The sequence below is a fragment of the Choloepus didactylus genome, chromosome 6 (assembly GCF_015220235.1).
Source record: "Choloepus didactylus isolate mChoDid1 chromosome 6, mChoDid1.pri, whole genome shotgun sequence".
In the NCBI taxonomy this organism is placed as follows: Eukaryota; Metazoa; Chordata; class Mammalia; order Pilosa; family Megalonychidae; genus Choloepus; species Choloepus didactylus.
The window spans coordinates 82,114,380-82,138,604 of NC_051312.1; the positions used below are offsets into that span (position 1 = coordinate 82,114,380).

The 24,225-nt window shown below is 36.3% G+C and overlaps 1 pseudogene; it reads left to right on the forward strand.

Moving 5' to 3' along the window:
- The first annotated feature begins 11,465 nt into the window (after positions 1–11,465).
- Positions 11,466–12,419, forward strand: LOC119537128 (annotated as a pseudogene).
- Positions 12,420–24,225: the final 11,806 nt, after the last annotated feature.

The window sequence follows — 24,225 nt, forward strand, 5'->3', positions numbered from 1 at the left end:
ATTTGAGCACAGATATAACATTTATCACCGAGTCTAAAAAATCACCAAGAATTATATGGATCAGAATTATTTTAACCCACTTAATAAACATTAACCAGCAAATAGCTCTCCAGTTAACTATTTTATTTTCTACAGTGCTTACTTAGACTTTTCCTCTGTCCAATTACTGTTCACTCCGTAATTGTAACTATCTTCCAAAGATACATAGTGAGAGGGATATTAACAACTTTTTCACAAATATTTACTAATCGAAAAAGCTGAAAGAATTCATCAATTTAGAATTCTGGGAACATTCAGGTGGTAAACATAACTCAGCTTTTGAGAGTGAGAACCATTAGCTATTTTCTCTAGACATTTGTTATTTCCATTATTCTTTGAACCATCTATTTATTGATCCAGCTAAAATCAGGCAACTTTTACCCTTAGGGCTCCGAGAACATGCTCCCGTATTTTCTTAGTCCTTACCCCATACACGATGGGATTAAGGAAAGGGGGTACCAAAAGGTACATATTTGCAATAAAAATATGAATGTGTGCAGGCACATTTTTGCCAAAACGGTGAGTGAAAATTGAAAAACCAGCTGTGGAGTAGAAGACAAGAATGACACAGACATGGGAGCCACATGTGCCCAAGGCCTTAAAGCTAGCTTCCCGGGATGGCAGGTGGAATACTGAGTGGAGAATGAAAGCATAGGAAATAGCAGTGAAAATGACATCGCATGAGGCAATGATAGAAGCGACACTTAAGCTATAATGTTTGATGGCCCCTGTGTCCACACATGCCAGCTTCACCACAGCCATGAACTCACAGTAGGTGTGGTTAATGATTCGTGTTCTACAGTAAGGAAGCTGTTTATTCTCAACAGTTTCATGCCTTCATGTGCTTTCCAGAACCCTTTAAACATAGGTATACTCTCCAAATATCATTAAACATGGAAATTATTGTCTAGGCTTCTACATTTATTATACCCTGGGCTTTGCCATACTGAAAAACCTTTGAACAGTGAAGATATGGCTTTTATCATGACATAATTTCTAAAACACATGCTAAACTAAATAATTTGTTTATAAGAGAAGAAATTATCATAGTGACAGGGCATAAGTTCCAGAGAAATAATAGCAGGTGACCAAATTGAGTTTAATGAGGGAAAGTTTTTGAGTATTTGGCTCTTAGACTAGGATCTGAATAACATACAACTTTAGGTCATATACTCAGAGGAAAAGAGCACAAAGTTCAATCAGGATGAGCAATCATGACACAATAAATTAAATCTAGTGTAACTAGGACTCAAAGAATGAAAAAGAGATGGGATTCTATGCATAAACAAGAGTCCACACACATACACAACCAATTACATAACTCATAGTCATTTTTACAACCCAGAATTTAGACCAGTACCTGTCATGCATTAGGGGCTCAATAAGTATATGCTGAGTGCATAAATACAACACAGAATATTTCAAGAGCACATTGGAAATATGCATACATACTGGTTTCCAAAATGTGTTTGTACGAGCACACATGACATACTCTTGGTGATGTCATATCCTGGAAATACCAACTTACAAATGAGTCCAGAGATTATAAGGTATCCACAGTTTGTTCTTCTAATAAATTCATATAATATAAAATATCATCCGAAAGAAAGACAGCCCTCACTTCTATGATATCTTTAAAAAAGGCCTTTGGCTCCTAAAATCTATTTGTTTCATAATTTCATCCATGAAGAATGAGATACTTTGATCCTCTTGGCTCAAAAGTTTTTATCTCCTCCCTTGAATTTAAGAGATTGGGAAAATAGGAAGGTGTCTTTTGAAGGAGCCAACAGTCTCATGTCCTTTTAAGTATATTCAGATCACTCAGGCTCACCTCTATATTTCCATACCTCTCTATTTTCATAACAGTCCTAATAACCTCATACAAGAAAATAATTCTGAGCCAAGAAGCAACTCACATGTGTAGCTTTTATATGTAGGAGCTTCATCATGGTAATCTCAGAGGATAAACAGAAATAACACCTGATACATATAGGTCCCTAAAGGATCATTGAGAGAAGGGGGAGTATTTTATGTACTTGGTGATGATTGATAATACACATAATTTCAGGACTAGTAATTTTTCTGATCATTTCCTCACAGGTACACCTGCAAGGGTAGCCATCCCTGAGTAGTCTGATATAATTTAATTTCCAACCACTTAAAGAAGTCAGTCATGAAAGGGACCAGAAACACACATAACTTAGTGCTTTTTATTCAACAATCAAGTTAATTCCAACCTGACACAAATAGTAAGTTCATTTACCATTATCAAGATTAAGTGCAGACACAGGGAAAGAGGAGTGCAGGGAAAGAGCTAGGACAAGAGGATGCTGGATATATGAAGATGGTTTCACTTGCTCATTTAATAAATGTTTACTGAGTATCTGATCTGTTGTTAGATGAGGGGTGCATATGGCATACATGGTTCCTAAAATATTATTTTAAAAACCTTAATTGAGATATAATTGTATACCATAAATTGAAATACAGTTGTATACCATAAATTCACCAGTTTTAAGTTTTTACTATATTTAAGAGTTTAGCAACCATCACCAAAATTTAATTTCAGAATATTTTCATCTCCACAAAAAGAAGCCTTATACTTTAGCACTCATTTCCCATTTTCTATGATTATCACCATTCTAAACATACCAGCTAATGCCTCATCCCAACATATCCCAGCAGACTGGAACTATATTTGGTCAACAGATTCACATATGGGTTGTATCTTCAACTATTTCTTTATTTTCTCTTTACCTCTTTTTATAGTTTACCCAATGTTAACCGAATAAATCCTTTGACAACATATAATGTCCTTTATTTATTTATTTATTTTTTTTGCTGTTACCACATGGTAATTTATTTGCTATCCTCAAGATTTGCAGATGTTGTGTTCTTTTTTTTTTTGGATTTACATTTAGAATTTATCGTTACCCAGCAAGTATCTAAAGAATTTTCATTCTTGCCCTAACCTGAAGTTTTAAAAATAATAATTTATTGAAACTTTCTCTAGTATTTGGCCTTCACTAGTTTTTGTTGTTGTTGTTTTTTAAACAAGTTTTATTCACACATCATACAATTCACCCTAAGTGTACAGTCACTGGCTTCTGGTATAATCACATAGTCACGCATTCACCACCACAATCTATCTGAGAACATTCCCATTTCTTCTATAATGTTTTTATAAATAATTTTATTTATAACAACTGGTTTCCATGTCAGACTGCTCTAGATTTTCATTCCTTCTCTCTTTTGTTCTTTTTGGGCTTACCCTTAAAATACAATTTCCACAGTATTGCATCTAACATTCTTTAAATGCTTTCTGGGAGATCATACTTATTCTTACTCTCTAAATATAAACTGTATCTTAATGGCACTTATGATTTCTTCAACTCCAGTCCTATCACAACACTTGACTTTATAATTCTCTTTATTAATTCCCATCATTACAGAATATGGTCCAAGCACCTTCATAACATGTACAGACCCTGTAGAATCAGGCCCCTCCTTACTATTCCAGATGCATTTCTCACCATTAACATTCAAACTTTTTGCCTCAGTCATATTGAGTTTTTTTAGTTCATTCCCAGCCAATCTTACACAGGCTGTTCCTGTATCTGAAATATGCCATCTTCTTTTGCTCTTCACCCAACTGCCACATATTCACTTTTACACTTTTACCATAGATCTCCTCTCTCCAAAAGTCAATTATTAACATCTCTCCCCAAACATATAACTGCCTATATCACCTTTTAATTTACCATCTTAGATCTAATTAAACATTTATATTTGCATATTCTCAAGGGTAATCATCAAGAATCATCCACACTATCTCATTGACTGTCCAATCATGAATTTCTAATATATTGCCTGGCATACGGCAGGTACTCAACAAATATTTGATAAATGAATGAAATACATTAGTTAATGGATATAAATACATTGGAGTTCAAATAATCTCATTTCTCACAGTTTTTGTAAGTTTTGTTTTAATGCAATTTTATTGAGATATAGTCACATACCATACAATAATCCAAAGTGTACAATCAGTTGTTCACAGTATCATCATAGTTGTGCATTCAATACCACAATCAATTTTTAAACATTTTCATTACTCCAAAAAAGAAAAAAGAAAAAAAGAAAAATAATAGTAAAAAAGAACACCCAATCTCATACTCCTTCCCTCCCCCCTTATTGATTTACTTTTTGCCCCCCTTTTTTCTACTCATCTGTCCATACTCTGGATAGAGGAAGTGTGAGCCATGAGGTTTTCACAATCACAGTCATACCATATAAACTATATAGTTATATGATCATCCTCAAGCACCAAGGCTACTGGATTGCAGTTCAACAGTTTCAGGTATTTCCTTTGAGCTCCTATATTCGGATACACTAAATGCTAAAGAGGGATATCTATATAATACATAAGAATAACCTCCAGAATGACCTCTCGACTCCATTTGAAATCTCTCAGCCACTGAAACTTTATTTCATTTCATTTCTCTTCACCCATTTGTCTAAGAAGGCTTTCTTAATCCCATGATGCCAGAGCCAAGCTCATCCCCATGAGTCATGTCCCACAATGCCAGGGAAATTTATACCCCTGGGAGTCATGTCCCATGTAGGGGGGAGGGCAGTAAGTTTACCTGCAGTTGGCTTAGGGAGAGGCAACATCTGAGCAACAAAAGAGGTTTTCTGGGGGTGAGTCTTAGGCACAGTTTTAAGTAGGCTTAGCCTCTTCTCTGCAGTAACAAATGTCACAGTGGCAGGCCCCAAGATTGAGGGCTCGGTCTTCTAAATTGATAGCCCCAATGCTTGTGAGAATATCATTAATTCCCCAGGTGGGAAAATTTAATATTTTCACATTTTCCCCTAGTCCCTCAAGAGGGCTTTGCAAATACATTTTTATTCTCTGCTGAAATTACTCTGGGATGTATTGGGGCTTCATACTAACCTATACAATACTCCCTATTCAACATTCCATGTAATTTTATTGTTTGAATAAACTGACCATATAAGTTAAGTTATATAGTGTGTTACAAAAAATATAGATTTTGCACTCAATAAACATCTCTTCCTTTAGTAGCATACAAAAGTTAAAATTTTAAAAACACCATCAATATCGTCCTTTACTCTTTAGTCTGATTTACCTTAGTCCTAACCAAGTCCATTTCATTCATATCTCTAACTGAAGTCTGATCTCTTTTTTCAGACTCCTTAACATTTGCTGTATGAGGTAATGCTGACATTCATAGCTGCTGGACTCTAGCTCTGAGTCTCCATTGTCACACAGATACCCAAAATTCCAGGGATTGACCAGGTTATACACCAAGAGCTCAGCATCTCAGAATTTAGAAATAACCATTACAACTCAGGAATAGATGTAACTGCTATAAGAGCTTACAATCTAGGAACCTTTACAATAAGCCTTTCTCTGATAACCTATGCTTTCAGATTCAATTCTCAGAGTTTGCACATTATAGTTAGTCCATATTAGTGAGACATTATGTTTGCCTTTTAATTTCTGGTTTATTTTACTCAACATACTGTCCTCAATGTCCATTCACTTTGTTGCATACTGCACAACTTCATTCCTTCTTGTAGCAGCTCAATATTCCATTGTAAGTATATGCCACAGTTCACCATTCCATTCATTAGTCAATGTGCCCTTAGGCTACCTCCATTCACTGAGAATCATCAATACTGCTACCATAAACCCCACTGTTCAAATATCCATTGTGTTCCTCTCTACAATTCTTCCAAGTATGTACCCAATAACAGGGTTGCAGGACAATATGGCAACCCCATGCTTAGCTTCCTGTGGAACCACCACACGGCCCTGCAGATAGGCTGCACCATTCTACTTCCCCACAAATGGTGATAAGTTACATCCCTATGTCCACATTTTCTCCAGCATTTGCATCCCTCTCTTTACTTTTTAGTTTTATTCACACACCATAGATTCTCTCCTAAGCAAATGATCAATAGTTCCCTGAATAACCACATAGTTATGCATTCACTACCCCTATGTATATGAGAACATATCCATTTCTTCCACAAAGAAAAGGAAGAGGCAAAAAAGAAATAAAGAAAGAAAAGAAAACAGAAAAAGAGAAAAAAATGAGGACTAAAATTAAAAAAAATAAAATTAAAAAAATAAAATATAATTAAAAGTTCAGACAACACCACCAACACTAAGAATTCCATACCCCTCCCTTATATCCCTCTTCTATAGACATTTAACTTTGGTATATTGCCTTTGTTACAATTAATGGAAGCATATTACACCTTACTGTTAACTATAGACTTTAGTTTGCATTGACTGCATTTTTCCCCAATACCATCCAATTTTCAACACCTTGCAAAGTTGACATTCAAGACTTTTCAGTCATGTTAACAGATTTCTCATAAATAGGGGTGGTTAAGCAAAAGTCAAGGGAAGCTATAGAAGTGAACAATTATTTTATTTGAGATACAATTCAAATATACTATAAAGTTCACTTTTAAAGTGGTGTCAGTGTTTTGCAATATATTTACATAGTTGTGCAACAATCACCAGTATCTAATTCCAGAATATTTTTACAAATCTAAAATTAACACCATATTCACTAGCAGATACTACCCATCCCCCTTCTCTAGCCACTGGCAAACTCTTATCTTCTTTCTGTATTTATGCTTCTGACTGCTTTGGACATTACATATAGATTGAAACATTTAAAGTGTGGTGTTTTCTGTCTTGCTTCTTTCACTTAGCATGTGTTCAAGGCTCATTCATGTCATAGCATGTATCTGTACTTCATTCCTTTTTACAACCAAATAATATTTCATTGGATGGATTTAACATACAATTTATCCATTCATCAATTAATGGACACTTAGGTTTATTCCACTTTTGGCATTATGTATTATGATGTTGAGAACTTTTATGTACAAGTTTTGTATAGATATATTTTCCATTCTCTTGGGTACATAACTAGGAATGGAATTGTTGAATCATGTGGTATCTCTGTATTTAATGTTCTGGGAACTGGGAAACCCATTTCCAGAGTTGTGGCCCCATTTTACAACTCTACCAGTAATGCATGAGGGTTTCAATTTCCCTATACCCTCACCAATACTTGTTATTGTCCATCATTCTAATTATAGTGATCCAAAAGGGTATTATGTGTTATTTCATTGTGGTTTTGAACTGCATTTCCCTAATGAATAATCATGTTGAGTAACTTTTCCTTAACAGCTATTTTTATATCTTCTCTCAAAAACTATTGATTAAAATTATTTTCCAACATTTTATATGCATTATTTTCCCTTATACTGTTGAGTTTAAAGAGTTCTTTATATTTGAGATGCTAGACAATTTTCACATATGTGATTTGCAAATATTTTCTCCCATTCTGTTGGTTGTATTTTCACTTTCTTGATAGTGTCCTATGAAGAACTAATTTTGGTGAATTACAATTTATCTATTTTTGTTATTGTCATTTCTGCATTTGGTTTCATGTTTAAGAAACCATTACCTAAACCAAGGTCAAGAAAATTTATATCTCTGTTTTCTTCTTATAGATTTATACTCTTAACTCTTTCATTTAGGTATTTGATCAATTTTGAGTTGATTTTCATATATTCTATGAAGTAGGGGTCTAAACTCATTCTTTTGTATGAGCATATCCACTTGTCCTGGCACCATTTGTTGAAAAGACCACATTTCCCCCATTAAATAATCATGGCATCCTTGTTGAAAATCAATTGAACATAGATGCAGGGTTTAGAGATTCCAAGTTATATTAATTTATCTATATGTCTATCCTCATGTCAGAACCACAGAGTCTTGATTACTTAGGCCTCTTGTTAAGTTTTGCAATCAGGATATATGAGTTCTTCTACTTCATTTTCTTTTTCAAAATTGATTTGGTTATTCTGGCTATTTTATTCCTAAGAAAACTTCATTTCTCACATATTATCAACCCTCACTTCTAGTATGCTCATACTCAACATGTTAAGAATATGAGCCAAGACCAGATATTTCCCAGTCCACATTCCTGGGAGACTCCATCCTTCTAGAAACCATAGTATTTTCTGACATAAGTTTCAGGGCTGAGCCCAAGGCACTCCTGGGAAGGAAGCCTGGGGATAAGAAGGGGGATGATGCTGTAAGGGCTTCACAAGGGAAATGATGCTCTGGTATCAGCCCTGCCTCTCAGATAAGCCCAGAGATTCTTCCAGTAAAACCTTTCTTTGTTTGAAATTTGGTGGAAGCACCTTGATGCAACCAGCCTATTCACATGCCAGGCCAGCCCTCAGCTCTCACCAGGTAAGTTACTCCACCCACAATTTGGGGTCTGTGCATGGAAAGGGGACTGCAATGGAAGTTTATTTTAGAAGGGAAAGAACAGAATAGAATTGTTAAATCCTGCTTTACCCATTCATTTCTCTGCCAGTCACCATGATATCTCTTTTTTGTTTTTAGAATTTTTCAGAAACAAAGTAGGGGTTGTTGATTAATGTAAATGAGATGAAAAAATTTCATAGGTAATTTGGTCTCATCTTCTTGTACTTCTGACTCCTAAGTAATTAACAACATAAGCAAGGTGGTTCCCAGGCATCTGCAATCTAACTGTCTGGATCCCTGTGAACTCTAGTGCTCCTTAGTTTACTGAAAATGAGAAAGGATGGGTTTAAGGCAATCTGCCATCTGTGTGTTTGGAGCAGTATGTATGTGTGTTGGGAAAGGGGGAAGGTGTTTGATGTGGAAAGTAAGGGAAAGATTATAGCATCATATACTTGAAAAACTTTAATTTCTGGTCCTTTTAACCAAGAAGATCATTATTGTCTGTATGAGTGCAAAGGGCACCCAAACTACATTTTACTCCCTTTGACGCTTGGAGATTCACCTTTACTTCCTCTTCCACTCACTATCAAGGAATGAGACAACCTCTCTGATAGCAGATGGATTATTTTAAAATGCTAAGGGTTATCAAACTCATACTCTTTTTGCCTCACACAGAAACTGGGTTTAATGTAATTTAGATGCATTGCATTCTCCCTGTTCTATTCTTGCTTAATCACAAAACCTAACTTTTTTAACTGCTGTAAACTCTGCAAACTAGTCAGGATATCACCTTCTTATATCCAGTGTGAACTTTTGATCCTTGCTTGAGGAAATGGGCAACCTTATATACAAGAAGATGGAGGAAAACACTTTGTCTCTGAAATTTTAATCTTCTTATGGAGTTTTCTTCATTTCTGTCATCAAAAAGTTTTCACTACTCTGTGTTTTTGTTTTCTCTCTCAACATCCCATACCCTGTTTCTGTCAAGTCAAAATAACAAAGTTTTTCATAAGCTACCATGTGAGGAGTATTTGAACTGTTCCAGCCACCAATTTGTTTTACATATTATTTCTTTTAATACTAATGTTTGTGAGGTTAATGACCTTTATTTACATATGAGTAGGCTGCAGGTAATAGGTATAGAACTTTGGCAAGACTCCATAAATTGTACATGGGGGATCTAGGATTAGTAGCCAGATCATATTTCTGATTTTCAATTCCTTTATTTTATCCATTTTCTGATTACTAAAGTAGTAACATGATAAAAAGCATTGTTATCAGGTGAACAAGGCAAAGTAAAATATTGATTTTTTTCATTAGGCTACCAGACAATTATGGATTGATTATTCATGACATACTGATGTATTTAACTTATGAAATCTCTTTCTCCTTTAGCTTCTATCATTACCACTACTGACAGTTTAAATTCATAACTGTACACTTTCTCAATTCCCCTAACACATATCAGCAAATACTACATATAGACATCAAAGGAAATTTTTTTCACAAGGATGCTGATTGTTTTAATCCATATCTATTGACTCTTCTGACCACAGTTCAAACATTGTTATTGTAACAGGATCACAAGCACAGAGATTTCAGTGTCTTTTCATTAATTTTTTTTTCACTTAAGAAATATTGCACTGAAATTTCCTTTTATAGCTCCATACAAGTAGTTCATAGGATGATGATATCACTTATTTTACAATTTTTAATCTTACCCTTTTATAAATCACTCCTCAGACAGAACTAGAAAAAGAGACTTCTACTATTATTCACACAGTTTCCTAACAGGGTGTTTGGATGTGACCAGAAAAAGAAAATCTCTTTTGGGGACTGATTATGGTCACAGTTTAGACAGGAGCAGGTTGGCCAAAAGATGTGAAATGCTTCAAATGTTACAGAGTGATTAATGAAACAGAGATTAAGGGAGATAAATTTGAACTTTGGGTTTCTCAAAAGGAAACATGAGTTGCACTTCTTAAGGATGAATAATTAGCAAATTATTAGGAAGTGGGCCTTAAATTCAAAGGAGATTGATGATTCATATCAAAGCTAATTAGTCAGAGTATAGGGTTATAATAGAGTCAATAAAAGAGAAAGTAGATCCCCATTTTGTATAAAAGAGGATATGCAGCCTTAACCAGACTTCAAGGAGTCTAGAGACCTTTAAACTCTGGAATAAAATAACAAAAACTTGCTAATCCTCCTGCAGGGTATGTCTAAATTAGCCAGGTTCTGCTTTGGACTACAATATATCCAATTTTTAATTGTACCTTATTCTGGAAATCTGTACTTCGGTATTATCATTTTTGCATATCTCCTAATCACCTGTAAAAACACATTAACCTACCATTAATCAACCATAAACATAAACATAAATTCAGTGAATCAACCTACCTGCCTGTCTCTGAAAGCAGACTACCTGCTTCAAATACACTTTAAAGGCCATACTTAGTCCCTGTATAAGAGTGACATGTTCAATATTTTGAGGAAGAAATGAGTGAATGTAAGAAAGGTAAATTTGCTCCTACCAAACTGCATTTGATAACCAATGCCAAAGACTCAGGAATGAATAACCCACAACTTAGGATAAGCAACAATGGGCCTTGAGTAAAGGCTTTCATAAGACTATGTTCTAATGAACACAGAACAGCAGAAATGGGATCTTCTGGGAGACCACAAGAGTCCCAGGTGATTTTCTAATTGTAGGGAAATCAGGCTGGTATCTAGATGTTGGTAAAGAAATAAAATTCAGTGGTGACTTTTCAGAAAGCATAGCCTAGATGTACACCAAGGAAGACACAAAACACGGTTTCCATTTCTTCAAGAGATGTGAGAAATTATGAAATTTCCCATTTCTCACCCCCCCATAAAACTCTAATGAAACTTTTGCAGGTTCCTTTTCTTCTGTGGCCCAATATAGAGCATAGAACCTCAGGATAATCAAGCCAAATTTCCAATTAAAGCATGCAACTTATTTTGTTCAATGCTCAATATGTCTGAATGATAGTGATAGCTGTGGCCTTTTCATTTCCTATTCATGTTCTCCTTCTGCAGGTTTCAGAATCAGTGCTGAGAAGAGAGATCACTAAATTCCATGGCAACTATCAACATGTCATATCTGGACCCCAGAACAGTAATACTGATTGGGATTCCGGGACTAGAGCATATGCAGTTCTGCATTGGCTTTCCCTTCTTTGCAGTGTGCCTGGTGGCAATACTAGGAAACAGCATTTTACTTATCATAATCCCTGCAGAACGCAGTTTGCACCAACCCATGTACATCTTCCTAGCAGTACTTGCAGCCACTGATGTAGGTCTCATTGCAGCCATTGCTCCCAAGATGTTGGCCATCTTCTGGTTCAGCTCTCGTTCCATGGCCTTTGATGCCTGCCTAGCCCAGCTCTTCTGCATCCATGCCTTGCAGGGCGTGGAATCTGGTATCCTGTTGGCTATGGCCTTTGACTGATATGTTGCCATCTGTGATCCTTTGAGGCACACATCCATCCTTACACCTTATGTCTTGGTTTGGATGGTCCTAGTGGTGGCAATCTGGGCAACAGTGCTGGTTGGGCTATTACCCATTCTAATCAAAAGACTGCACCTTTTCCACTCTATTGTTATTGCTCATTCTTATGGTGAGCACATGGCTGTGGTCAAGCTGGCTGCAGAAGATACCCACATCAATAAAATATGTGGTCTCTTTGTGGGTTTTACAATTCTGGGATTTGACATGATTTTTATCCTTGTCTCTTATATCTTGATTTTCCAGGCTGTTTTTCATCTACAACAAAAGGAGGCACGACTCAAAGCCTTTAACACATGCACAGCTCACATTTTTGTGTTCCTTGAGTTTTATATTCTTGCCTTCTTCTCCTTCTTCAGCCACCGTTTTGGACATGTTACCCCCTCTACCCACATTCTTCTATCTACCATCTACCTCCTTGTTCCACCTGCACTCAACCCTATTGTCTACGGTGTAAAAAATAAGGTAATCTGTAAGAGGGTGGCACAGATTTTTCTTCTGAATCATGGATCCAGTCAATAATATAACAAATAGTTATAGTCATGGAGAGAATACATTTACTTTCTAGAGATTAAGATGGATTCGAGACTTATGTGCTTATTGCTGAGGTCATCATCATGCTCATTGCTAAAGGCATTTTTTCACAAACTACAGCTAGGATGGCCTAAAATATATTCTGGTTCACAAATTGATCTTATCTCTCTATCTCTTCATTCATTTGATTTCTAATTTTATCTTTATCATTTCCTTAACTTTAATTTCTTTGTTTTTGCTTTGCAGTTCTTTAACTTCTAAATAAAAACACTTATGTTATCCATTTGTAAACCTTCTTCTTATAGAATAAGATATGTCTTTAAAAACTGATTTTCTGCATGAAACGGATTTTGAAATTCTACATGTTTTTTATTATTCAGTTCAAATATGTTTAATTTTCACTGTGATTCCTTTCCTAAATCATAGGATATTGAAATGTGGGTTGCTTAATATCCAAATATTTGAGGATTTTTAGGTAGTTATTTTGATATTTACTTCTAGCTTACTTCTGTTTCTCTCAGAGAACATACTCTTTTAAATTTCAAATCCCTTAAATGTGGTAAGACTTGGTTTGGGCTCAGTGTAAGGACTAATTTTTATGTCATTGAAATCAAAATGCTTTATGATATGGTTGGTTGTACATCATTTTACATATAATAAATAAAGTAATGGGCTATGTTTCTACCTCAAAAATGAGGAAAAGAAGAGCAAATTAAACAAAATAAATAGATCAGTGGAAATAATTAAAGTAGTTAGAATAACTGATGGAACAGAAAACAAATGATAGCTAAAGAAAATTATAAGACAAAAAATAAAGCAAGAAAGGAAGGAAGGGAGGGAAGGTGGGAGGGGCAGAGAAAGGAGAGGAGAGGAGAAAGAAAACACCAAATCACAAATAACTGATACAAAGGAAGAAAGAGAAAATATCACTACAGAATACAAACATTAAAACAATGATAATGGGATATCATGAATAAACTCTTGCCAATAATGTCAACAATGAAAATTACTTACAGTAAACAAATTCTTGCAACACACAAATTATGAAACTTGAAGAAAGGAAATGTAAATTTGAAAACCCTACATATTCTAATGGAAATGAATCCTTCAAAAGATTGATATTAAAAAAAATAAGAAGTAAAAACAAAACAACCAGCCAAAAAAACCAAACACTCCATTTCAATGAGGTTTCACCCATGAATTGCATCACATATGTAACCAATAAATAATACCAATCTCAAAATAAACATTTTTAGAAAACCTGAGGGGAAGAACAGTTTCCAGTCTACTTTATTTGGCCAGTATAACCTTGATCCCCAAAGTGGAGAATGCCATTATAAGAACAATCATGAAAATAGACACAAAAAATATTTAACACAAAGTTGACAAATCAAATTCAGAAATAAATAAAATGATAATAAATCATAAGGGAGTGCAGTTTATACCTGAATGTAAAATCACTTTAACATCTTACAATTAACAATGTAAAAACTATATTAAATTAATAAAGCAGAAAATCACGTACCCAACCTCAGATATACGGGAAAAGATGTGATAAACTCCTGACAGTTTCAAAGAAATTTGAGAGATATTCTACTAAAAACCTATGGCTGACTTCATGCTTAATAGTGAAACAATGAACACTATTCCTTAACATCAGAAACAACTGAATAATCTCTGCCTCCACACCTCCTATACAACAGTGCACTGAAGGTTTTACTTAGTGAAATAAGGCAAGAGAAGTAATTAAAATAGGTAAATATGCCGAGATGAAAATGTCCTAATTTTATCTTCATTTTTGAAAGACATTTTCATGAGTATAAAATTTTAGGTTGACAGCTTTTCCCCCTTTTGGCATTTTCAAAATTTTGTTCCATTATTGTCTACTTCCATTTATTTTCATTAAAAAGCTACCTAATAGTCTTGCCATTGTTCCCATGAAGATAATCTCTTTCTTTGCCTCCTTCCAAGGTTTGTGTATTCAAGATCTAGGCTGAAATTCCCCATGTTTTCCTCTATCTCCTTGAATATTTTACTCTTGGTTATTTTTGTCTCTCATTTTATGTAATCTAATAATACAGTTCACCTGCAAGTATATTTCCTTATTCCTATGATGTATCCTCTTAACCCTGGGAATGTCCCTGCTTAGGTCTCAACATAAAGTTCAGTGTGTTTAACTATGTTGTCAGGGTTTGAAATCCATACATTATCATCTAGCAACAACTGGTTGCTGGAATTATTGCTCAAGTCTTTAACCTAACACCAACCTATGCTTTCTGCTGGATTTTTTGGGTATAATCCTGCACTTCCACAGCTTAGCCAACGACTTGAGGGGTGGCTAAAGAGATGTTGAGTTCACTCCTCTGCTGTTTTCTTCTCTCTAGGGCTTTGCACCTCAATATTTTCACTAGTTTTTAACCCTTCATATAAGTGATATAGGATAGTATCACAATTCCAAAGATCTATCTGAATTATAACACTTTCTGTTTGTTTGGAAGGCAAAGGATTGAGTAGATCAGATCCCTGGTGATGCAAGAGGTTCTCTTTAACAGATTTCACTTTTCTTCCCAGCTTTAAATACCACTTTCCCTGAGCTTTTGAAGAAACAGTTGCTCTGGAGTAGAGAACACCCTGAATATGCCAGCTGAAATTTTCTCACTTCTCAAGTGCAGGGCAAACTATTATAAATCATGGCATATTCCTGTGATGATTTTTATCTAACCATGATTCCCTCTGAGCAGGCACTCTGCATTCTCATTGTATAATATTTTTATCATTGCCCAGTTGTACACAAAAGTTGTAGCATAGCTCTTTGTCTTCAGATGACTTGTAAAGGCAGACTTTTCTACTTCTAGTAGGGCTCATTATTTTTCCCATTATTTCATGAATTTTTCATTTGCAGTATTTATCAAGAAGTTTCTAATGGCATAATGAATAATAACCTGCATAAATAAAGACCAGAATGTGCATGCTTATAGCAATTCTAATGGTAATCAAATTCCCCAATATAACCTTCTCTCCCCGAGCAATCTTGTGGAAGCTACTATTAGTTTTCATGAATCATTTGATGCTATTTCACTTTTTGCTATGTGACTAAAATTTTTAGATCGTTTCTAAGCAAAATATATGCTGACATGTTGAAAATTAACTCAATTCTAATAATTGGTCCACAGTTGTTTATTATTAATTACACTATTAATAACATCTTCAAATGTTTTATTCAGCAATGAAATTGCATGAGAAATATGGGCTAATGATACAGATAATCAGCACAATATATACTGAACATTTCATTACAAAAACTGAAATATCCCAGAATTCAAATTAGTAACATAGCATTAGGTGGGAAGCTGGTATAGGAAACTCCAAGATCAGTCCCTACATGAAAAAGCAACTGATGAATTGGCAGAAACTGTCTGAATCAACTATCTTGAAGTTCTGGAGTCTAGTGGAACACTGTGCATGTCCAGGGAGGAGCGGGAGGAAGAAGCGGGTAAATGGCCACAAATACTGGTCAGTTTCTCCCTCCCTGCAGTAGCTACCATCCCCCTTCTCTGAGCCTCCTGACAGGCAGCAGTGGGGACTGGAGCTCCTGCTGCTCACACAGCTTATTGCTATTATGGTGGGACATAAAGTCCTAGTCCTCCAAACACCAAGTGTGTATGGTCTGATCACAGATCTCTCCTTTTGATCAGTTAATTCAGAGTGCTGGGGGCCAAAGCCTGTCAGTCAAAGGTGGCAAAGGAACCTTAAAGACAGCACCTCACTCAAAACTATGGAAAATAAAGGGCTGCATTAAATGGGCAAGAGCTGAAATCAAGAAAACGCAGCTTCAAAAGCCACAGAAGTTCCTGGCACCATTGCTACCCCCACCGCATCCCCTGAATCCACCCCCAAGCCCTCTACAATGTGGAATTGAGCCAGCTTGTGCTACTGAGGTACATGTATGACAGTACCAATCTATCAGTGGAAGTCTAAGAGATTGAGCTGGGGAACCTGTCTCAGACTCACCCTCCCAAAGTTTGTTATAAGGGCAAAGAAGCAGCTTTCAGACAGCTGGGACTGTATAAGAAACAATTAAATTGAGGGGGGCTGGGGCAAAGGACTACCTGCATTAAATCACTTGAGAGAGCACCAAGGAGGGGGTAAAGAGAGTGCTGACTAGAATTCCTATACTCTATAAATGGGGAATTCCTGAGGCATCTAGTAAGCACAAACCCAGTAATAGAAGCAGGCTCCAAGGCTTGGGCTTCACCTAAGCTCAGATAAGACAGACAAGATACTGTACTTCCCATTTGTCTTTGACTGATATTCTTGTTAGGAAGGTAAAGCTCTGAAGGAAACCACCAGCTGAAGCAATGAAAGACAATGAAATGTGTTTTTTGCCTTGGTTTGCTTGTTTTGATTAATCCTTGGCATTCAAGAAAATTTCTGTCATATCACTGGTTGGATACAAACTTAAGGAACAGTAAGCTTAGGGACTATATCCCAGTGATAATACTTTAAAACATTAAAATGTACAGTGTGCAACAAAAAATTATGAGGCAAACAAAGAAACAGGAAATGCATGTTCCATACAAAGGGTAAAGATGAAAATCTGAAGCTATTAACAAAGAAGACCAGGCTTTGGACACCCCGGACAATGAATATAAAAAAACAACCTCAACATACTTAAGGACATAAAAGAAAACACAGAAACGATACTAAAGGACATGAGGAAAACAATGAAAGAACAATGTGAGAATCTCCATAAAGAGATGGAACTTTAAAAAGGAACCAAACAGAAATATTGGGGTTGAAGACAAGAATAACTGAAATGAAAAATTCCCTAAAAGTTTTCAACAGAAGATTTGATCTGGCAGAAGAAACAATGATATCAAGAATGAGACAACTGAAAGGATGAAGAGCAGACAGAAAAAAAAATTTTAAGTGAACAGAGCCTAAAAGACCTGTGGCCCACCATCAAGCATACCAATATACACCTTATAGGAGGTCAAGAGAAGGAGAAAGAGAGAAAGGGACATAGGGAATATTCAAAAAAATAATAGTAGAAACTTCCAAAATTTAATGAAAAACATGAATATACAAATTCAAGAAGCCAATGAATCAAAGAGAAGCAAACCCAGACACACAGTAATTAAGCTGCCCAATGCCAAGGGCAAGAGAAGGGTTCTGAAAGCTGCAAGAGAAAAGTGACTAGCTCTGTATCTGGGAATCCCTTAAGAATAACTACTGATTCCTCATCAGAAGCCATGGATGAAAATAAAAAGTGGTACAAAATCTTTAAAGCACTGAAAGGAAACATTTACCAACCAATAATTTTATATGTGGAAAGACTTTCTCTCAAAAATGAAGGAGAGATTAAGATAGTCCCAGGTAAGCAAAACTAGAGGGAGTTCATTACCACAACACCTGCCCTACAAGCAATGCTAAAGGGAGTTCTTGATACTGAAAGGAAACAATACTAGACATTGGATCAAAGTTGCATAAAGAAATAACTCTGGTAAAGGTAATTATATGGTTAAGTATAAAGGCCAGTATTATTGCATTGTATTATCTTTGGTATATAACTCCCTTTCTTACTTCCTACAGGTGCTAAAATGCAAATGCATAAAAAGTAATGATAAATACATGGGTGTGTCAATACAGTACCCAAAGATATAATTTGTAACAAGTACAAAAAAAAAAGGTGGGGGATGAAGGGGTATAGGAACAATGTATGGGTATGCTACTGAAGATAAGTTGGTATTAAATCAAATATGATTGATATGGGGGTTATATTTTAACCCCATGATTATCACAAAGAAAATACATGAAAAATATACTCAGAAAGAAACGAGAAGGGACTAAAAATGGTACAATAAAACAAAAAAATAAACATGGAAATGGGCATTAATAGAATAACTGAAGGTCAAAAAGTAAATTTACACAGACAAAATAGCAAAATAGCAGAAGACATTTCAGAATTTTCAGTAATTACTTCAAATGTAAATGGATTAAACTCTCCAGTCAAAAGGTAGAAATTGGCAGAAGTGATTTTGAAAAAAAGCATATCTATCAGCTCTTTACAAGAAGGTGGAATAAGGAGTCCTAGGATTCAATCTGTCCTCCAGGGAAACTAGTAAATATCCAGAAACTGTCTGAAACAACAGTTTGAGGGGTTCCAGAGACCAGAAGCACATTTTATACCAGCCAGGGATGACTGGAGGAAAGAGTCTGATAAATTGCAGTGAAATGCTATGAGTAGATCACTAGAAGACTGGTGTCCACCCCCCCAACCCCCATCCCCTACTTCTCCCACCCCTCACCTGACCCCCAGCATGACAGGCTGCCTCAGGAGCCAATCCTTGGCTGGAAACAGAAGCCCTCTCTCCTAGGATCAGGGGGAGGGGGACTCAGCCAGACACTGATTTTGGCTTTTGATTAGTGAATTTGGATTGCTGGATACCACCTCTGAGCACAACTAAATTTACCACTCACCCAGGAGAGAAAGAACCCAGCAGGTTCTGTTTCAACCTAAGGCCCAGCAGGGGAGGAAGCAGGGTGGACAGAGAAGACACAGTGGGTTCTCAGGGTGGCAGAGATCAGTCTGTGGAAGGATGGCTCTTCCCCAAGTAAAGGGAGAGACAGGGCCGGGCACCGACTCCAGCACTTGATGAGCAAATTATGGGTGCTGGGCTCCAGCCCTGAGAATAGCTACATTCTTAAACAGCCCATTAAAGAAAGCAGTAAGCAGCCTCCATATTGGCGCTGTCCCTGGCAAGGGAAGAAGTGGGGCTAACTGAGAGACAGACACAGTGACTCTCGAGTTAGCAGGGACAGGTTGTGGAAGGAAGGCTCTTCTCCAAGAAAAGGGGGGAGGGGCAAGGACCAGAACAGTTTTCAAGTGTGCTTCAGAGAAGCAGGGAGGAAGTAGTGTGGATAGAGAGACATAGAAGGTTCTCAGGATGGCAGAGATCAGTCTGCTAAAGGATGGTTCTTACCCCAAGTAAAGGGAGAGAGAGGGATGATGGTGATGGTAACACAGCATTGTGAATGTAATTAACACCACTGAACTGTGCATACATACACACATCCTGTTTGTTTAGTTTCTCTGGCAAACCAATCTGACACAAAAGGAAACATTTGTGATACATTTTAGAGCCCTTTCCTGGAGAAATTTACTTGATTATAGCTATAGTAGGAAAAAAAAAAAAAGAAGAGAAAACACATGTAAACATTGTAATCATATGTTTTCAATTTATTAAAAATTGAGTGTGGAATATACAACTTCTTCTGGGATGGATAGTTATGGACTGCTTGCAATCCTCAAAGTCTTATCATCAAACATACAAATGAGATATCATCTGAGTTAGGGAGTTGACTCACATCTAGTTAAAGTATCTTAACTGTAACATACCCTAGATTATTGAACATCAGATTTTGAACAGCATCACAAGGCCAGCATCCAGGAGAAAAGGAAAAAAGGAAAAAAAAAAAAAAAGAAGAAGAGTTACCCAGCTTAAAATTGCATGTAATTAGTGGTGTCCTATGTTAAAGAAATGTATTATGATAAATTTGTGGTCAGAATACTAAACTCACATTTGAAATATTCTCCAAAATTCTATGAAAGTAATAACCTGGACTAACTACTCTGATATTAGTCATATAAGTAGTCACTGAACATTGCCAATGAGGAGAGTGCAAATTGCTGTCATGGAACAAAGAAGAAAATGATGAATTCTCAAATCAATTCAGTTAATATCTTGCCAGTATGGAGATAAAAATGTTAACTTTTGGAGGAAACTTCAAAGTGCTACAATGGTTTCAAAGAATTGTAGTAGTAATGGTTGTTGTAACTGTAGTAATATGTTATTTATAAAGAAAAACAATGCCAACTTTCAAAAAATTTTTAGCTATAAACCTGGCCATATGCCAGAAAGTTGACCAAATGACTATCTTCCATTTTTCTAGTTTAAGAATTCTCCATTTCTCAGATTTTCCTTCCCCACACCCCATCCATTATTCTCTGAAAGTGGCCCATGACTTGATATCTGCTGGTTCTAATCCTCAGAGACAACTTCTCATTAGGTGAGTGTGCCGGTTTGAATGTATTATGTCCCCCAGAAAAAGCCATATTCTTTGATGCAATCTTGTGGGGCAGACATAATAGTGGGGATTAAGTTGGAATGTTTGGATTAGGTTGTTTGCATGGAGATGCACCCCACCCAACTGTACATGATAACTTCCATGGATATTTCCATGGAGGAGTGGCCCCACCCATTCAGGGTGGGCCTTGATCAGTGGAGTCATATAAACTGCTGACTCAGGGAGACAGAACTCAGTGCAGCTGTGAGTGACATTTTCAAGAGGAGCAAGCTTGCTAGAGAGGGACATCCTGGGAGAAAGCCATTTTGAAACCAGAACTTTGGAGCAGACGCCAGCCACATGCCTTCCCAGCTAACAGAGGTTTTCCGGACGCTATTGGCCATCCTCCAGTGAAGGTACCCGATTACTGATGTGTTACCTTGGACACTTTATGGCCTTAAGACTGTAACTGTGTAGCCAAATAAACCCCCTTTTTATAAAAGCCAATCCATCTCTGGTGTTTTGCATTCTGCAGCATTAGCAAACTAGAACAGTGAGTCCTGGGTAATGGCTACCTTTCTCTTGCAAAAGAGAGCTGGGTCTAAAAATGGTAATGACATCTCTAGAGGCCAGATCTGTAGCATCACCCTGGGATCAGCTTAGACACTAAGAAATGTCAGGAAAAACAAAGTCTAAAGGCAGACTATAAAAGAAGTTTAGCTATTAATACTTTTACAAATTGTAAGAAAGGAATAAGTTTCGTTTTCACACAGAGACAGCATGGAATAAGGGAAATGGAGGCAAAACCAGTTTAAACAAGCCCCAGACAAAGAGAAGAGAGAATCTGCCTGCTCCTTATATGGAAAAGTAACCATAGTTACTGGAATGTAAAGAGATATGAGGTAATATCAGAGGCGGGAACTCACAGCAAAAAAAAATAAAAATTTGGGGGGGATAGGCTAATCAGTTCAAAATCTCAATAATGAGCTAGTTGGCTCTCTGGGATTGGCTGTACAAATTAAAATCTCAAAAGATGAATTAGTTAGTGTTCTCGGATAGGCTGTAACCTCTGTAGTACCCAGTCAATGGGGAAACAGGGGAGGGACTTGCGAATTAGGAGTAGGAGATTTAAAGATCGCCATTCTCTTCCTCTGGCGCGCCAGCCTTCCACGTGTTTGGCTGGACGCCCTATCTTGCAAGATCGTAAATAAATTCTTTTCTCCTCCAGAACCGAGAGAGCGTTTATTCCCTTACAGGTACCGCTTTATTTCCGACACAAAATCCAAAGTTTTACCTAAAATAATCAATCCATCCATTGCCCTTACATTCTAGCCTGCTCTCTATCTGGGTAAGTTTATTCCCCATGAATTGGAACCTGTGTATGGTTGAGGTACTGTAATTGAATTAAAGCTTAAGCAGAAGTGGAAAGGACAGAGAATCAAAACGTCTCAGTGACAAACTGTCCTTTGGTGTGTCATCTACTTTCTCTTGAATAAGGATTCTTTATGGGCCAAATGAGAGATGGATTTGATTCATATCATTTAGAGATAGAAGAGATGAGGAGATAATCTGATAAATGCCTGCGAAGGAAATCTGAATGGATCCATTCCAAAATGAATGGCAAGGGTAAGGTAAGAATAAAGTTTTCAGGCCCCTCTTCCCATTTTTACCAAACAACGTAGTTCTAATGTTGCCAGTTTGTCAAATATGAGAAGTAATGCTCTGCAGTTTGGGAAGTTCTTTGTGTGTGGGTGTCTGTGTGTGTGTACAGTCTGAGCAAGCAGGCTTGGAAGGTAGAGAGAGCAGGTCAAGAAGGAATGACCACCCCACTGCTTTGAATAATTCTGGTATCTGGACTCGTTGCAGCGGATACCACAGCTCCTATGCCATCCTCTGAAATCCAGTCTTCTCTGTGCAAGGGACATTAAAATCATGTATTTGTCTCTGTTTCACACACTTTACCCTGTCTACACTCAAGATCTCCTCCTATTCCTTTCTCCTTCTATTCTACTTGGAGACCAGAAATTATAGTTTTCTGATCCAAGTACCACAGAAAGCTCTAGGTTGCATAAAATATATGCTTTTGCTATCACAGAAGAATTTTTTTTATAACAAACTCTATTAGAAAAATAGTTTTCCCATTTATGCTTTTCCATTTACCCAAATAAGCCTTTAAAGCTGGGCATAATTATTTCTCAGTTAAAGAGACAAAATTGATTTACAGAAGTAAAATTTGTTGACTCCAACAGTCTGCACATGATTGCGGAGTTACTTTTCTATTATGAATAGGGATTATTTGTTCCTTCTCACACAGGTACACAATCTTATGGATCAGATGGAGGAAAGACACACAGCTCCAGCAAATTCATCTTTTCATGGAGTTTTTAATCATTTCTTCAGGAAGTTTCATTATTTCTATCTTTTAAATTTCTGTTTCCTTAAGAAGGCAGTAGCATTCTCCATGGCTCTGGTATGCATTAGCTACTATAATAGGTACATACTCTCTTCCATACCTTGTGCCAAGTTCTCCATACATAACTTTATTTAGTACTACCAATAATCCAATGAGGTAAGTGATATTATTGTCTCTGATTTTTAGCTTAGTCAATTTAAGGAACTTGGACAACATTCCACATGAAGTAAATAGTAGTGCCAGCATTAGATCATATGTATATTATATTTCAAAATCTATATCCCATGATTTTGCCTACTATAGTACATAGAAGAAAAGTAATCTGATTAATGCATTATTTACCTAATATAATGGGAATGGAGATATCATTTAATTTTATCCTTAGATTTTTCAGAAAGTGTACATAATTATCTAGGATATATTGACATTTGCAGTTCCTTTAGATTCTGGCTTTGACAGCTTATGCCACTTTTGATAAGATATATTCACATTTGTTAGCAACCACTTTCATGGATTTTAGCACTTCCCTAATCTAACTTTATTATCAAAGGGAATTATTTTTTACAAATTTTCTAATTGCTATAAACTATATCTTTGTATTATCTTGGTCACAGACTACTAATGTTTGTGGCTACAGAAGATCATATAACAAGATCTCCCACTCTCCAACAATTGAAACCTTCTAAATTTTACTACACTGGGGACTTTCTAGCTATACCCATTTAAATATTCTTGAAAACCTTGGGCGTGTTTATTTTTTGATACTTTTATAGAAGTAGACCCCTGTTGCTTCATTCAAAGGGGAAAATACACATATACATATGAAGTCTCATGCAGAGTGATGCTCCCCATTCAATGTGTCAGGCTGTGACAAAATAATAATGAATTAATTAATAAGAGAAGAAATCAAATAAAGTATTGGATTATTTTACACATGTATAGAATAGTTAATGAAAGAAAAAAATCGAGTATATAAGATTGTCTTGATGTCTTACAATTAGTTTGTCAAAAGGAATAGAACAAGAAGTTTTTAAAAGATCAGAAATTTGCAGTTAGTGTGATGAAGTGGGAAAATATATTCAAAGGTATGAGAAGTTATTTTTACTGTCAAGGAACCTAAGGAATGTTGACCTCCATTATGAACAGCAGAATGGCCTGCAGACAAACCAGACCTCTTGCATTTGAAACAATGTCATGAACTATTTAAGCAAGCTATGGAGAATATACAGGCCAAGTTTTGCATCTTACTCCATACTGTTCTAATTTATAATCCCTTTTTATTCAATTGACCATTTATCTCTCTTCTCAACTTTC